Raw genomic sequence first — 13,341 nt, 5'->3', positions numbered from 1 at the left:
GCTCTGCAGGGTTCAATAAACATACAATGGCGAAGAGCGCTGGCCACGCCACGCCACGCCACATGGCGGCGAAAGGAAGCCTTGGCAAGAAAATGAGAGCCTTGCTTTTTTTTCTTCGATAGAGTAGGACCGTTGTTGTTGTTGTTGTTGTGCAAATGCAAATTGTGCGAATACTACCGTGCTTTTTTTGGTAGATTGCATGCGAGATAGAGCTGCACATTCGTGCAACAATGCTTGAGTGTAAAAATGGGTATCAAAGTTCTAGTAGTAACAAGTGTAGATATCAAACATCTGATTCCGGAGCAATCCTTTTGAAGACATGCGATTTTGCTTGTTTACTGTGAAATCTTGTAAACGGATTCAGCTGCTGATTTTCTCTGTCAAAAAATAAAACCTTGCCCTAATTCCTCCGACCCGAATCACCAAATCGGTCTCCCCAACGCTGATAAAAGTTCAAATTGAACCAAATTGTTAACGATAACGTCATGCAATAGCATCGAACTGCCAATTAAGTGCCGCTACTGAAAAGGTCAATAATATTATGTAACCGAATCCCGTCGAGAGATACTGAAAGCTGAAAAGTTTCAACCTCGAGAGCCACCAACCTTGAACCAGTGAAGTTCGCCTAATTCTGGTCGGATTGACGTCTGTTCTGTGGCACACTCTCCGCTGGAAATATTTCTATCGATCCGTGGAGCTGGCGGGCGTAGAATTCGTTCACGGGGGAAACGCGATAGAAAAGTTTTCCACATTCAACCGAGCACAGCACAGCACAGTGGAAATGAGCGAGCTGTCGTGCCATTAAACACTAATTGTGGGTGACATTTCCCACAAACCTGAGATGGCTTTCTAGCCGCCCGCGCTATTTCCTTCAGCTGTCAGAACTAGTAAATTGTTTAACCTCCGGTCATCGTTTATTCTTCTTAGTAGTAAAAATCGTTTTTCTTTTTGTTATTTTCAGATAATTCCATCTGCAGGATTTGCGTCTGCTTGAAAAGGTGAGTCTCTTGGAATTACAGCTGCCACTTGCGCCTTCAATATAATGTTTATTCTGAGAAAAATAAAATAAATATTGAACATTGTTTTGCCTGAAGTCAACGTGTTGAAATTGTTGCACAGATAATAATAGTAAATCAAAACCCGATGTAACGAGCTTCGCCGACAAATGATACTCTGCAAACAGGAACATGTTTTGTCATTAAAGTATCAAAATGCGACATTATTCCAATAACAGTAACAATCACGTTCTCCAACTCTATCTCACAATCTGGTCTGCTCGAAGAAGCGAACAAACAGAGACATAAAAAATGAATTGTTCAACAGCTAGTGCTGTCAATTGTCGCAAAGCCCCAACTACTTGAATGAAAAAAAAAACACACACTCAGCCATCCTTTCTGTGTGCCTATTAGCTGCAGAGGTCAAAACTAGCTAGCTAGCTACTGGGAAAATCTTGTTCAACATTGCCTCTCCAGCTCATGACACGCTTCATAAGGTTATTGATTTTTCATATGCCAGCCGCCTAACCCGACCAACCAACCGACCAACCGACCGACCAACAGCGAGTGGATGGCCAATGTTGTGCTGTAGATTGAACGATCGACCACCAGCTCGAACACCCAATACCTCCCCATCTCCGAACTCCGAGGGCTCCGCTGGTCGGTGTTGTTTGTTGTTTCAGGCAGATAATTCACACAATTCGGTAACAAATCCACCGACGATTTGAAGCCTGTCTGCCACTGTAATTCATTATCTAAAAGCAAACTGCGTTTTCATAATTGGTTCAGCTTATTATTGTGAATTAACATAAATTAAAACAATAGATTTATTACAAAAGAGGATTAATTTAGCAATTCAATGTATTCATCTGTGTTCAACAACTAACGCACAATCATCAAGCTTTCACTTAGTCTAATTTCAACTTAATTTTACTCCCAAATTCCCAATTATTTTTTCTGAATGAATGTTTTGTTTTGCAGACAAAATATATGTGACAATCCTTCTGATTACTTTTACAATTGTGTTGTTCTGATTTATCCGCTTGCCAGATTTGAGCATGGAATTTTAGTCTAATCCTAAAACAACCGTCGAGTTGTACGAAGCGCTGTCAAGTGTAAATTTCGTACTAACTAAAGAATGAATACTTTGAGCAATCCCAACACAAATGGCAGAAAATGTTGTATCAATACTGTTGTATTCTCAGTGGGTTTGCTTCGTGCAAGGAAAAAATCAAAATGGAAAAATTATACATGCCCTAATTTTTAGTGTAATAAGCTTCATTTTTCCATAACTTCTTGATCCAAAAGCGATAACTTTGTAAGGAAAGGTCCTATAGATTTGCAATCTTCTGCAAAAATGTGTATTTTGTGTCCTTCAATAATCGCCTAGAACCATATATTTCTGTAAAATGCAACCAACATAAACTAAGTATGAAAAACTAATTTTTAAAGAATTTCCAAGGAAAATGCTCTGTAGCTCTGTACCCGATAGAAATAGAAATATCATTTCTTTAGCAAAATTGTTTACCTTTATATTTTCCATAACTTTGCCAAAGAAACCATGTGTCTATCTACTAACACAAAAAATAAACGTACATCGAGCCTCAAGCGAACACGAAACACATAAAACGTATGCTTGCCGTACTCTCATTTGGGTGGTTGGGGACAAGCGAAACCGATACAAGTTTATAGTATCCGACTTACGCTTTAAGATAAATCGCTGATTTCATTAATCCACTTGCCCCATTTCAACCCATAGGCTCCTGAAGCTATGGAAATTTAAAGCTTGAATATGTGATAACTCAGCAAGTAAAGGTCCAAGAGATTTGCGGTCTTTTGCAAAAATGTATATTTTGAGAGCTTCGATAATTATCTGGAACATTATATTATCGTAAAATGCAACTAAGAAAAGCTAAGCATAAAAAACCAATTTTTAAAGAAGTTTTAATGAATATGCCCTATAGTTTAGCACTCGATAAAGATAGAAATTTTATTTCTTCAGCAAAGTTGCTTATTTTTACAATATTTATAACTTTGCTGAAAAAACTAAGTCAATATTTCCTAACACAAAAAAAGTTATTTTTTTGTTTTCTTTCTTTCTCCTTTATGGCACAGACCTTTTAATCCATAAATGATTTGTTTTTTTTTTTCATTATAATAAGCGATGACTAACTTTTGACAGTTTTAGATTAAGGAGGATATTCATACGAACAAAAATGCTGAAGACCATAAATGATAAAATGAAAACAAAAGACACTAGGAAAAAAGTTCCAGTTTTCGCCCTTTTGAACTACTGTCCTTCGGGCCCTACGGCCTTCTGGCCTGATCTAGCTTTGTGCCACTATTCAAAGGATCTTTTGGAGTGGTACGCAGCCAACGGAGTCACTTTCTAATTTTTTAATACAGGGATACCCCCTCGACATAAGACAATTTCGGTATAACCCTTTAAGCAAGGGGGGTTCTAATTACAATATTTTTGGTTTTTGGATCAACATAATTTTTTTTTCGTCTCTCGAGATAACAAAACCAATGTATTCTACACATTGCAATAAATTTTTGCTAAATTTAGCAACCTACACAATTGTGTAGGTTCGGCCTTATCTTATACCATTGCACTATGGGCAAAAACGAGCCGAAAAAACGGACGCAATTAAGATATGGCCTGCAGGCTGATAAAATGTAGGTGATCTTATGTAAAATTTTCCGGAGAATCGCATAGTGCACACCGATTTCTTGTTTGTCATCGGGAAGCGTCCCATTTTGCTCATTTAACCCTATTTTTAACATTTTTTTACCCTTTTTGGACATCCTATACCAAGCCAGGCTTTGATAAAACATAAAAACCTAATTATTTTGTGTAAAGAAGTCCACAGAATTGATTAGGGTTAACCCCGTTTAGTGTAGAGCGAGATCATCGCTTAGAGGCTTATAGACTTCAGCTTCTGAAGCAGCGGAACGGTCTTTACGTAGCTATAGAAATACACGCAACTTTTAGCAAGTTAAGTTTACTAACCTTAATTAGTTTTTACTAACCTTAATACAACATATATACCGGAATGTCCAGATTGGCTCAAAAAAACATCCAAATCCAAATGTTGATCCAAGAATTTGTCTTGAAAATCCAAACAATAATAAATAGTTCAACAAACGTAAAAAAACAGAGCAAAACTGGCAAAAAAAATTGAAAAAAATCATATTTGGATGTTAGATAATTTCGATATAAGACAATTTTTTGAAATAACATTTGTAACATTTTTCGTTATTCCTGAGCTTTGGCCAGGTTTTCCGGATGGATCTAAAGGCAATTCGTTTCCTGCTGGTTCGGCAGGTAAAAATCGGAAAGGATATAACGTGACAAAAACAGAACTAACGGAACATCGAAAAATGGAAAAACGTATATAGAAAAAGAAGAAAAAGGAAAAACGAAGTCATAATCGTCACAGAGTGCGAGGGAAAATTGGAAAAGAAGAAAATGGGAAAATGAAAGAATAAAGGAGACAAAAAAGAGAAGTTTGAAAAGAGAGAACGGAATTATAGAAGAAAAAAGGGGAAAGAAGGAAAATCGACGAAAAAACGAGGATAGTAAGCAAGAGAATACCGAAAAACTGGATTAAAAAGGAGAAAAACCAAACCGGAACATAAAAGCAAAAAAAGTAAAAGAAAAGGAAAGAATACGTTCTAAAAAAATTACAAATGAGAACATAAAAAAGAGGCAAATGGAGATAAAGCAGAACACAATGAGAGATAGAACGGAACAGACGCAAACGGAAGAATTGACGGAATAGAAAAAAACATGACAGGAAAAGAGGGCCGGAAAATGAGGAAAAATGGAAGAAAGAAAAATGAAAAATGGAACAAAAACAAGCGGAAAATCCAAACTGAAAAGTGCGAAAAATGAGACAGGTAAAGCAGAGCGTGCAGAAATAAGGAAAAACAAGACTGCAAAGGAGGGGAGACGGGCAGAAAAGTTGGGGGAAAAACGGGGAAAAAAGAGGGAAAACGGAACAGAAAACTAAAAGAGATTGAAAGGAAAAAGAAGACTGTCGAGAAAGAAAAAAGAAAACCGTTAGAGGAAACGAGGAAAAAGGGGTCAAACAGGACATAAAAGAGGAGAAAGATAGAACAAAATGGGGCGGGAAAATGGGACAGATAAAAAAAGAACAAAAGCATGAAAACGGACCAAAGAAAGGTTAAGCGGGAGAGGAAAAACGAAATAATCGTGGCAGAAAAACCGGAGCATCTAAAAGAGAAAAAACGAATACGGAAATAGAGAAGGAAAGGAGATAAAAAAGTTGTTAAAAGATGAAAACTGGAAACGAAAAAAGAAGAAGGAAAGAGAAAATCACCAAAAAGTGTGAAAAACAATAGGAAAAACAGGACTGAAAATAAGAGAAAATGGGACAGTAAACGAAGAAAAGTGGAACAGTGGAACAGGCAACAAAGAAAAACGAGAGAAACAGAGGAAAAACGGAAACAACAAGCAGAAAAGGGCAACCAAAAACCAAGAAAACGCTATGGAAGAAACGAAACAAAAAGTGGAAAAATGGGACTGGAACAGAACAGAAGAGGAACAGTAAATAACATTAAAATCTTGATTTCAAGGAAAATTGGTGTCTGTTCAAGTCTAACTTAACTTCCAACGTCAAGTTCAATTTCAATTTCAAGTGCCAAGTCTGTTTTTAACTTCAAGTCCTATTTTTAGCCCAACTTCAAGTCTAATGCAATTTAAAATTGTGAGTTCAATCTTAGGTCAAATTGAAAAAACATCCAATTTATACAAGTAGGATTGAAATTCCAATTTCAAACCTGATTTCAATCCAATGTGGGACTTGGAATTAGTCCCATTTTAATCCAATTTCAAATCCAATTCCAAGTGTTATTGAATTGAGTACTCTGAAAAGTTTACGCGGTTTTTACGGGATTTATTTTTACGCGGTTTTGATTTACGCGCATCGTATCCTTCGCGTAAAAAGCGACTTGAGTGTACAATTTCAAACAAAAATCTTACCTTCTCTTTTTATTCTAATTCCAAGTACAACTTCCAATCCAAATTATTCCAAATTTAAGTCAAATTTCTTGTTTAATTTGAAATAAATTTTCAAGCCTAAATTAGTCCAAATTCAAGACAAATTTCATGTCCTATGTCGAGTCCGATTTCATGTTGAACTACTTCTTTAATTTATAGTTCAGTTCGATACCTAATTTCTAGTCCAATTCCAGCTTTGATTTTAGATTCAATTTCACCTCATAATCCGGAGTTTGCGGGCACGATTTTATGGGCCAAAACATTCTTCTGGCAGTTCGGGTGCCCCATTTTCTGTTTACGTCTGGGCACGCTAGTGATTAGGGTGACCGTGAATCCCCAAAGGAGCCTTTGTTTTACCATGTTACTTGTTATTTGAGGTAGAAATCGTCGTCTTCGGAACATAATTGAACTGATGAGATGCCAGATTTAAAAAAATCCCGTAAAGCATTGTCTCCAAGTTTATCTTTTTTTTTCACTTATACTTGCAATCAGGCAAGATTTGTATTTATAGAATTTAATCCGAGACAATAGACCCGGCAGTTTCGTCTACGTCTACATCGAGCGATTGTTCGGATTGAAAGATTGTAAATCCTGTGGGATGGATGGGATTGACTGGTTTTTTCTTTTCATTTTCACAAAACTCCAAAATGATTTTGGATTCGGACGCAAGCCAAACTATACCCCTAGAACTAGAACGGATAACTTATACAGTGCAGCATTTAGCTTTCTCTGTCTCTTGCGTCTTGCACTCTTGAAGTTGTGTTCTTTATCGCTGCTGATTTATTAGCCTTAAAACGACGCTGTCATCGGCCTTCCGCTTTGCGAAGAAAAAGAGTACTCCAGGGAGGTGAACTGGTTTTCTTTCCTCTGGAACGTTTGAGTTCAGCCACTGACGGATAAGGTTTCCGAACTTGGAGGCTATATCATGCACGTCTAGGCAATTGAGAACACAGTTCTAATCGACAGCTGATAGATAAAATCGTCGAGATTGATTATTAGAAATTATTTTATTTATTTATCGATTTATCGATTATTTATTTTATCGACCAATGCAGTTTTCGCTGAAGTTAAATACGTCAGGTTTGGTCCTCAATCCTCTTACATTCTGGTAATAAAACCTCATGGCATCAACGATGGCAGTAGGGATAAACTAAGCCTACTCATCGTTTAAATTAACACGAAGTCGCTGCGTAAAAATGGATGTAATTTTTTCTGCAGATATTTTGCATTTGCACCGGTTTTCCTAAATTTCGTCTAAGCAATGGTTTTTACTCGAATGTTAACTAGCAAAGCTCCAGTACAGTATAGGATTAACCCTAAAGTCGTCTTGATTCCAATGAAAATCATAAACTTTAACAATAATACACGAAGAAAGCTGATTACTAGGGGGCGCATTCCATCATTTTTTTATCGACAAAATTTCAATCACATTCCACCCCCTTTCTAGTTATTCCCTGCCGGGGAATATTGAAATTTCAAAATTTTCTCCGTCTACTGATGTCCGTTATCATCACGGGGACACGGATATGTTTTGCAAAACTAGCTGTGAAAACTTTGCCGACGGAATTCACTGGAACATAAATAAACAGCAGGATCAGACTGAAAACCGTAAAGGAACAAGTAGCCCACCAGCCACCACCATCGTGGCACCGGCCGGCGACCGGAAGGATCTGTCACCATGGAAGGACATTCGCCGGCGGTGGTCGAACGAAGGTACTGCAGGCCCAGGCAGCAGGAAAGTCGGAGCATGAATTGTAAATTGGATTTAGTGCATGAAAATTGAATCGCCTGCGTAGCAGGAAAAATTCATGAGACGACCACCGAAAAAAAAAAATAAAAAACAAAAATAACAGTCTCTTTTGATCTGCCGATTTAGCGGACGTGTAGGCGGGGAAATTGAAAACACTAACATATTTCCTCAATACAGGCTTTCGAGGGATATTTTTTTCGGTGTTTGATACAGCTGGGTATTCCCAGCTTCAAAATCTGGAAGGCAGAGATAAGCTGGGGGTTGTTTTCGTGTTATTCAATTTAGTTTTAGATGCATGCTTTGAACAATATTTATGTTTGAAAATGTACTCCATTTCAAAAGGAATTCTGCAGCTTTAAAACCATAAAAGAAACCAACCTAGCGGTGATTTCGGTATTCGAAACTTAGCTTTTAATGAAATTAATTCGTGGAAAAATAGCTTCAGCCTTAACAGTGGTCACTAATATTTATTTTGATCAACGTCGTCAGTAGTCAAACAAATAATTCATTTAACATTCTTTTCGATTCGTAAACTGTAAGCCATTTGATTGCTTTTCTGAGAAAAGCATTCCAATTGCATGACTCAGTATTTCTCTTGCTGCTACGATGCACCGATGCAAGGCTTCGAAAAAGCGTTCTTCAGATAAGCAATTTTCAGTTTTATTCCTAGTAAAAGAAGCTATATTCAGAACATGTTAGCCATTTCGAGCTATACCATTTAACTGGTTCGGTAACATATCCTTTTTCCATTCATTCATTCATTTTGTGTTCGGTTTTGTGCGTCACTCTGTTGGGCAGAGCGGTACACGGTACCGAGCCACAAACAGAACGTTGCTCACTAAATGCCAATATTCATTAATCAATGTCCTTCGTGTCGGTAGAGCCGCATGGTGCAGCCCATACCGAGTACTTTGCTAGAAACACCGATTGGCTACTGTACATAGAAGCGAAAAACGAATCGAAAAGTCATCGTAAACCGTCATTAAGCACGGCTTTTGACCGGATTTTCTTGCTTCCGGAGCATATGCTTTCCGAAATGGCTGGCCGCGCCACCGGATTGGACTGAAAGAAGAGTTACGTAACAAATAACTCAGACTGAAAGGACTGTTATGCTGATAGAATAGGGATAAACTACGGGAGCCGCGAGTGTGCCAACCGGACGGAAGTGATATCATGCTGAATACCATTAATCACAACTTTATTTGTCGGATTCGGTTGACACTATCAAGGGACTTTTAGTTTAGTTAAAATGTTTCTGCAAAAACAATGTTATTGATATGAACGTATAATTTCACAAATTAATTTGAATTCCCACCGGTAAAGAGCATTCTACTTAATTTAACACCAAACCGAAATGAAAGTAGTTCGCCACGTGCGCTAGGGTGGCAGCACGATGCTAAAGGTCGACGGATTCGCCTTTCGTGACAAATAAAGCGTTCGTCAGTTTGCGGGGTGCGGAAAATCGGAAATCAATCGAAAGGCCCTCGGGACCGTTGTACCTATCCGGTGAAGTATCGCAAAGCATAATTAGAACAAGGATTGAGCTTTATTCAGCACGCAATCAGCGCCGTCTCGTGGCACTGCACTGGATCCGGTGACCCTCTCCTGTGGATGTTCGTTCTGTATTACCACCTTTCGCCCGCGGGTACGTACGGGAGCAAATAAGAGGTTCAAACTCCAATTACATCGGCGATGGTTCATCATCGTGTCGTTTGTTTGTAAATCGACTGAATGGGACCGGTTCGTGGAAGCGACGACAAAGTCGTCGTCATCGATTTACTCTCGGTTGGCCGTTGCACAGTGGGGAATCGCTGGCCAGCAGCCAAAAAATGAAAGTTCATTTCGACTCTCCGTTGTATTTTTCCTGTGATTCTATGCTATTGAAGTGTTCAAATCCAAAATTTTAGATCAATATGACAAAATTTGAATTTTCTATGAATCTTGAAAGTATGCTATCTCAGCATGTTTTAGCGTTTTTTAGAAAAATAACCCAATATTTCAAAACATGCTAGTGGTCTAATGGTAGCTCGGATTTCAACGGTGTCTAAGGAAAAGTTCTTCAAAAAATAGTGCTGCATAAAGCCCATTAATTGAGTTTGCAGTAATTTTATCATAGTATGCCACAATTTTAATTTTCATTAAAAAAGTGCCATATTTTCGCGTAAAACACGCTTAAAAGTTTTGAAGCCAAGGTTCGCCACTATTGACACTACCGGTAAAAGTTAGCGTAAAATATGAGCTTTCAAATGGACATAGTCTCATTTAGCGCAGAGTAGCGCAGAGCACAGATGTTACGCTTGTAAGGCTACTATATCAGAATTCAACAATATAGACAGAATGCAAACACTCAAAGTAAACGTAGGATATCTCAATTATGGGATATCTCCTTTACATGGTTGGATAACCTACTTCGAATGTATGGTCCATATTGCATATTGACTAGATTTTAGAGGTTGGAGGAAATCTGAAGGATACAGCGATAGTAATGACGGAAATACAGCTTGAAGATCTTATACCAATCCTGGTATTAGTTCTGAAATCACGGGTATAGATATGAAATTAATTAAAAGGTTGAGAAATTTTCTTATAGCAAGTTCTTGAACACATTATTTCAGAAAAATTCGAAACTTATTGTTTGTATACCAAAAACTTTTATGTCAGGGTATAGTCCTCATAGAATACGTCCACTGCAATGCAAAGAATTTGAATTCGCGGTCATAAATGAATCTAGACAACTATATTGCTGATAGGACGAATGACAGAAGAAGCACAAAAATAAGTTTTTTTTGTTTAATTATAGTCACTTTAACAACTCTGGTCATTCGTGACTTCTGCGGGGTTGGGAATTGAACCACGGTCCTTGGTGTGAGAGGCGTGAATGCTAGCCACTACACCGGTATTGACCCTCACGAAAATAAGGTTATTGCTTTATGCTAAAAATAGTGATAAAAATACAAGACAATATTTTATAAGCAAAAATGAGTGTGAAAATACAAATCGTGATAGAATTATTCGTCTTCTTATTTCTCCGGATAAAGCTTATAGCTTCTTCGAAACGGAAAAATGTAATTAGAAAAATCTTTCCAAGAACGCTATATTACTATTGAAGACGAAACATGAAACGAGTGATTCTGCAGAAGGAGAAGAAGAAGAAGAAGAATAAGAAGAAGAAGAAGAAGAAGAAAAAGAAAATTGAGATAAAGAAGATTAAGAAAACTAATAAGGGGAAAAGTTTTGATTTTTGATAAATATTAACTTATATGGATTTTGTGTTGATTATTAAAGCTCATACTTGCTTTGTATTGTTTTATATAATGTTTTATCCTATAAAAATCCATCTGCAATAGTTTTCCAAATGACCCTCATTTCTTATACGTTATTATACTTAAAAAATACTTGAAAAATAGTTGAAAATTCTCCCTAACACAAAAAATATACGTTCTAATGGAAAATAAACCTGAAATTCGGGCTCAGCACCCCCAAATTACTTAAGAACCACATATTATCCTTGATTTAAAGAGATTTTTTTGCTTGGCCAGCATTTGTATGGAGTCGCCCCACTGTGCGTTGGCGCGTAGGAAGTTGTTAGCAATGTATTGAACTTTGTGAATGAAAATGGATTTCCGATCCCGTGGAGAATATTTCGGAAATTTGCAGTAACGAGGCATGAAATGTTTTTATTGAAACCTCTTTCCGAGCAGCAATTATTGATCGAAATTAGATTAGGGCACTGAATCATCATTAATTTGATGAAAGTTTAAAAATAAACACCGTAAACAAAATTGACATCTCAATTTTTCGCGAATTAAAATAGAAAAAACTTTTCAGATTATCTTTTCCGAGCAGTCAAAACTTAATGCCACCGAAACAGGCAACCCTTTCAAGTGGAAAAGTCAATTATGGCACTCTTCCGAAAAAAAAATCCGGAGACAGCCAATAAAGCTGTTTCCATTCAAATCGATACACGCGGGCAGCAAAGTTTCGCTGCTAGGAAGGGTGGACCTCGTCGTAAGTCATCGTCTTCGGCTACAAAATGAGCACACCGAATGTCAGGCAAAAACTGTAATGGAAAAAAGGTGCAAATAAATTCACTCCATATTGCTTCCTGGATTCTTTTTTTTATGTATTCTGCCATGTCTCGTGATGATACCAGGTATTGATCATGCTTGTTCAAGCCTCGGCAGGAGGTGGCAGTTTCTCACCTAATTCGCTGCATACCGATGATGGAGAGCGGACGACCGACGACGCCGAGTGTGGACGTTCCAAAAGGAGGACTGAAATTTATGAGCACCAGGCGTCGATTCTCTTGGGTGGTATTTCCACGCTTGCCAAAGAACGGGTGGTAAACGGCGTCCTCCCCATCACCCAGTGTCTAGGGTTTTGTTTCAAATATATAGCCATCTCCGTACTCGCTGCTGATAGAAGTCCTACTGCTTGGGCTTCTAGAAAAGTTGATTTGTGACGGTGGGGTGGGCAAATGTATATGGATATTAAAAGCATCGCAACGATTCGAATGGTAATTCCCTCTGATGCTAATGGAGTTGCTATGGAAGTCCCAGCGGTATACCTGAGTAAGTGTCTAGATAGAATCATACTTGGTTGAAACAAAAAAAACGAGGTCTTGTTTGGGAATAATGGAAAACTATTAATAGCCATTGCTGGACGATGCTGAAGAGTGTTGAAAAGCTCTTTCCACAGCAGCATTTTGTCGAAACTGTTAGCTGTTAGATTCTTTGATAAACCGAACAGTGGAAAATATCATCACTAGATCTCTTATAAGGAAAAACTTCTTTTAAACTGCTGTTGCTATTCAATCGATAGGTGAAAATTTTGTGAGTCATGCATGAGTTAATGTCAATACCGAATGAACATAAATAAAAGGCTATGAAAATGAAGAGCAAACTGGAGCATATTCGATTCCAATTTCATTCCATTCATTCTATAGGCTTCTCAAATCTTAGCAATTAAAGATGTTCATATCTAAAATCAATCTACAAACTGAATATTTAACGCATTAAACCTGTGTTAGAACGTGTAAAAAATTCGGTTCAAAATTACTTTCCTAAAGTTCCTGAGAATCCATTTACTATAAAGGACATCGACTCTAGAGTAAAAACTATCGAGGATTACATTGCTCAATTCTGCCTTAAAGGTGCTCTCCCTTATCCTGTTCGGTGCACTGTACTGAAACCGTTAGCGGAGTCCTTTGTCGGCGAGTACCAAACTGGTTTTTGGAAGGGGGTGCTGTACGATGGATCGGATGTTTACCCTACGTCAGTTACTGGACAAGTTCCGGGAGCACGTCTTCTTTTTTTGTGTACTTTAATGCGACGTACGATTCAGTCAAACGAAATGAGAACATCGTTTTTCGAAAAAACTTAATTAAGCTTAAGCAGATTCGTGCGACGTTTGATGGGTCAAAATCATGCGTGAGAATAGCGGGTAAGACCTGAGCCGCTTCCATGACGTTAGATGCACTGAAGCAAGAGGATGCACTCCCTAACCTGCTATTTAACATTGCCATGTAATATGCAATACGAAAACACAACGTGAAAAGTGTGCGAAGCCAC

General features: G+C 37.9%; 1 protein-coding gene across 2 annotated transcripts in view; it reads left to right on the top strand.

The window, feature by feature from the left end:
- The window catches only part of LOC128744245 (stress-activated protein kinase JNK), a 107,139-nt gene that overhangs the window by 46,622 nt on the left and 47,176 nt on the right, over positions 1–13,341 (top strand). For both annotated transcript variants that reach the window (XR_008412375.1, XM_053841101.1), the window contains exon 3: positions 962–998. The gene's annotated coding sequence lies outside the window, so the exon portion shown is untranslated. The remainder of the gene's footprint in view (positions 1–961; positions 999–13,341) is intronic.

Source organism: Sabethes cyaneus, chromosome 3, assembly GCF_943734655.1.
Source record: "Sabethes cyaneus chromosome 3, idSabCyanKW18_F2, whole genome shotgun sequence".
Taxonomy (NCBI): domain Eukaryota; kingdom Metazoa; phylum Arthropoda; class Insecta; order Diptera; family Culicidae; genus Sabethes; species Sabethes cyaneus.
The sequence above is the reverse complement of the archived record's forward strand: the minus strand, read 5'-3'. Positions and strand labels throughout refer to the sequence as shown.